This window comes from Ammodytes marinus, assembly GCF_949987685.1.
Source record: "Ammodytes marinus genome assembly, chromosome: 6".
NCBI lineage: Eukaryota > Metazoa > Chordata > Actinopteri > Uranoscopiformes > Ammodytidae > Ammodytes > Ammodytes marinus.
Window position 1 is genome coordinate 3,901,826 of NC_137235.1, and position 5,000 is coordinate 3,906,825.

The 5,000-nt window shown below is 35.8% G+C and overlaps 1 protein-coding gene across 1 annotated transcript in view; it reads left to right on the top strand.

Moving 5' to 3' along the window:
* The window catches only part of lcor (ligand dependent nuclear receptor corepressor), a gene marked incomplete at both ends in the record, with an annotated part of 97,537 nt that overhangs the window by 79,939 nt on the left and 12,598 nt on the right, over positions 1-5,000 (top strand). The gene's annotated exons all lie outside the window — the stretch shown is intronic.

Below are 5,000 nucleotides of genomic sequence, written 5' to 3' on the forward strand. Positions count from 1 at the left end.
TGAACCCTAAATTGCTCCCGATAGTTAGCTTGCACCCTGTGTAGTAACTGCTGCTGCTATCGGTGTATGAATGTGTGCTCCAGTTGTAAGTTGCTTTGGATAAAAGTGTCTGCTAAATGACTGACACACACACACACACATGCAGGTACAGGCACGCACACACACACACACACACACACACACACACACACACACACACACACACACACACACATACACAAACACATGCATGCACACAAACACACACACACATACTGCACATTTCCAAAACAGACAAAACTGTCTTCCTGTTGTTTTTTTCTCTCTGAGCATTTGTTTGATTGTGTTCACGGTTAATCTGTTAATTGGTTTGCACTTATTTGGTATTTGAGGAAACGCAAACAGATACAGTTTTAAGCCCTGTTAGTGCCATGTCAACAACAATTACACACACACACACACACACACACACACACACACACACACACACACACAGACACACACACACACACACACACACACACATTCACTGGCTGGCAGGGATTACATGGTGCGAGGGTGAGGTGCAGCGCAGTCAAGTCAAATAACATGGACAAAGGATTAAGCGATCTTATATATTATGATATTATGATAACAACACCTCAAAGCAGGTCTGGGATTTACAGTGGTGTGTGTGTGTGTGTGTGTGTGTGTGTGTGTGTGTGTGTGTGTGTGTGTGTGTGTGTGTGTGTGTGTGTGGCAAAAAGGCCTAGTGTGTGAGGATAGAGAAAAACATATACTGTTCTATTTATATTAAAAAATCCATATAGGCACGGGAAAAACAATCGATTTTGATAGTTGGTTTATTCCCTCAGATTTCAGGTTTTTCGAATAGCTGGTGTCAATCGAAAGACATTTTTTACCATCATAAAATGTTGATATAAAAGTGGTTTTCATTAATTTATTTCTTTTTTATTTCTTAACAAATAAATTCAAAAAGATTAAACCTGCAGTGTGTAGAATTTTTGGGTTTTATTTCCTAGCAGATTTTGTAGAAAGTAATTATAATATAAGTACATTTAATTTAGTGCATAATAGCTGTAAAACATTTTTTGAATTATTTTTTTTCCCCTTAGAAAGGGTCTCATATATGTCCATATTTCTGCATATTTTGGACCAAGGCCTAGTGCCGCCATCTTGAAAGTGTCATAGTTGGAATGTCATCAGGTGCATTGTTTAAAATTTAGAATTGTTCTTGTCCTTGAAGGCCACTGTAGCTTCTGTTATTATTCGAAAGGGTTGGGGTTACCCAGGGAGTGTTGCATTCTAGAACTTTCTAGAACTTTCTTGATGATGTCATATTACACACTGCACCTTTAAAGTGTTGTAATCAATATTTATTTCAAAAAGCCACAAGTTTTTTAATGCTGACTTTATTTGGAGCACACAAGGTGTTGAAACACCAATCAGGCTACGAAAAAAAACTGACTACATGTGTTGAGGGAAAACTGGGCGATAATTTGAAATAACTGAAAATAACTGTTTTTGAGAGCAGCTGCGGAGTCTAAAGCAGAATGCATGCTGGGTAAGCAGATGTGATGTGTGACTCGTGGCTGATTGTGTGTGTGTGTGTGTGTGTGTGTGTGTGTGTGTGTGTGTGTGTGTGTGTGTGTGTGTGTGTGTGTGTGTGTGTGTGTGTGTGTGTGTGTGTGTGTGTGTGTGTGTGTGTGTGTACCTGCTGCACCGTTATATGATATTCCCTTAGCGTTACTCAACAGGCAGGATTAAGAGCTATACCTAAAGTACATTGCAGAATATATATAGATACAGCTCTGGAAAAAATTAAGAGACCAGTCTGGATTTTTCTTAAATCTTCATCTCTACATAACTTATTGAAAATGCTCTTTAATGACAAAACAATTATCGGAATTTGGTAGAAATGTTGTCAGTAGTTTATATTGTAAAACAAAAATGTTCATTTTACTCAAACATATGCCTATAAATAGTAAAACGAGAGACACTGAACAGTCTGAGTGGTCTCTTAATTTTTTTCCGGAGCTGTATATACAGTATATATACAGTACATACATGTGATTTTTGGATTATATCAGTGGACAGATTAGATATGTTTTGGGGCTAATGTATTGTTTTTATAGGATTTAGGGTATTGACTCAGTGACATCATCAACGTATCCAAATAATAATAATAATAATAATAATATAGTCCGCGGGTTATGAGAGATAAGTGCAGTTGACTTATCTGGGACAGAGCCAGATTAATGCATTTAGAACTAATGTGTCGTCATGCCGATGTTTTGCTCAGTTTGTTTTAACCAATCAGATCAATGACCTGTGTTAATGTGGGGATGCCTTTATAGCAGTTTGGTCTCTCTAGCTACTTGTTGCATTTTTCAAATACACAGTTTATTCATATTTTTTGTATTTCACTATGGTAGATGTTTTATAATTCAAATGGAACATGGAAAACGGTCAGATTAATTATATAAATATAAACTGATGATTTTAAACAATGTGATGTGATAGCACATATACTATATGACAATGAATATTGAAACAATATTTGTATAGCACACCTTTGAAAATGCACTATGCAGTTTCAGAGGAGGGGGATTTGTTTATATTTGCAGAGCCTGCAGTTAGTGTGCAAAACATATTTACTCTACATGTAATTCTTACTATTGGATAATTCTATCATCATAAATCCAAACTATTATTTGGAGGCTCCTGGAACCAAACGTAGGACTAGAATGTGTGTGTAAACCAAACTGTGGGCCGTGCTGAACAGTGTTCCAGAGAACACATGTTTCAAGTTAGTTTATTCAGTTAGGAGAATATACCCTCGAAAATGTTAAATTCTCCCAATTTAGGATTTTTTTTATTTTTACTTTTCCACGATATTCTCATATGAGTTACACCTGTATATTTGGCATGAGGCCAACAGATATACAGGGGAGGGGACGCAAGGGGCCTGCAGACATAATATGCGTGCATGGCTGTTTAAGTTGTGTTCTGCAGTGATATATAATTCAGTGAAGATCTGACTGAATTCTTAAATGAGTGTTTCCATGAATAATGACTCAGTCATGTTCTATATTGTATGTGTCTGTATGCTTTGTGTATTGACAATGCCGGTCATTGAGTCTTCTCTGCGTTTTTGAGCTGAGTTGTTGGATTTAAAGCAGACATCCCTTCATAGTAAACTTAAAGCGAAGGCTAGGGAGAGAGCTCTTGTACATTTTCTGGTAGTGCTATCCATCTATCTATCTATCCATCTATCCATCTATCCATCTATCTATCTATCTATCTATCTATCTATCTATCTATCTATCTATCTATCTATCTATCTATCTATCTATCTATCTATCTATCTATCTATCTATCTAATCTCAGATGGGCTTTATCAGACCCGCTCCACTGACATGCTTATGCTTTATGTCCCACAAGCCCGGTCTGAGCTAGGAAAGACAGCTTTTAGCTTCAGTGCCCCTGACTCCTGGAACAACTTACAGCAACAAATTAAACTAAATAACTTCATATCCTTTAACCAATTTAAACAAACTATTTTAAATCTGCCAAACTCTACCTGTAACTGTTTTAATTAGGCTATATTGTACTCTCACCCATTTAATTTTAATTGCTACCACTTAATTTCACCACTGTGTAAATGTTTCAATTGTTTTTCTCTTCACCTGTTGTTGTGTATTTGATGTATTTGCGTTGAATATTGTTAATGTATTGTTGTTTTTCCTTTGAATTTGTTTGAACTCGACGTCATTGTAAATGAGGGTCACCCCTCAATTGGTCTCTCGAGGATAAATAAAAGTTAAATGAAATGAAATGAAATCTATCTATCTATCTATCTATCTATCTATCTATCTATCTATCTATCTATCTATCTATCTATCTATCCATCTATCCATCTATCCATCTATCCATCTATCTATCTATCTATCTATCTATCTATCTATCTATCTATCTATCTATCTATCTATCTATCTATCTATCTATCTATCTATCTATCTATCTATCTATCTATCTATCGTGTACATACAAGTGCTCTAGAAATCACAAAGAATAGTCATTAATAGAAACAGAATGAACATAAAATGGGAGAGAATGACATAAAAAGGAAAATAAGATGAAAAAACACACAATTAGTATAGTATAATAAGTGAACACTCATTGTACATCATTTACGATCGGCGCATCTTTGGCCTCAATATCCTATACTATGATCTAATACTATCTTTATTCTGATACTGACATCTCATCTTTAATCTGAGATGAACCAGAGTTTTATATAGTTTTTAATCTGCCGAACACTCTCTTGTATCATGGTGCTTTAATGGTGGTCATAAATAAACAGGATTAAGAATGCTTTTTGGGATTATTTCAGCATAGGATCCGGATTACATTTTAGGGATAAAATGGGATAAAGGAGATGGTGAACATGCCAATGACTGAAACTAAATTCCTGGAGGACGGGATATTGACATGTCCCGTGTCTAGGCCTTGTGTGTTTTCCCCCTCTTTTTAACCAGAAGAGCTCACCTATGAATCCCAATGAATTTAAAGCCATTGTTAAAAATGTGAAGTTAGACGCTATAGGACATTGCGAAGGTTTGAATCAATATTTTTAATGTTCAAGGAACTTTTAAATATTTCTGAAATGGTCTCATTTTTCCTCTGATGATCATCAATGACATGTAACAGCAAACGAGACCATCAGTGCAAAGAATGCTATTTTTATATAGTTTTTCTCAATACCTTTTTCATGGGTGTACGCTCACCCAGGAACAACAGCTGGCGTGGTAAAAAAACTACCGCTTTTGTCCAAAGTGGGTGCAAGACTAAACACAAACTTAAAGTTCCTCGTAGCCACTTTAGGATGTGTTTTGAACTTGTATTTTGTCTTGATGTGTAATGTAGTAACTGTTTACTGCTCTCCATCTCTGCCAGGTCTCTCAATGCGACTGACACAGTTATTTATTTATTTCTTCTTTATTTAAATATACCTTTAG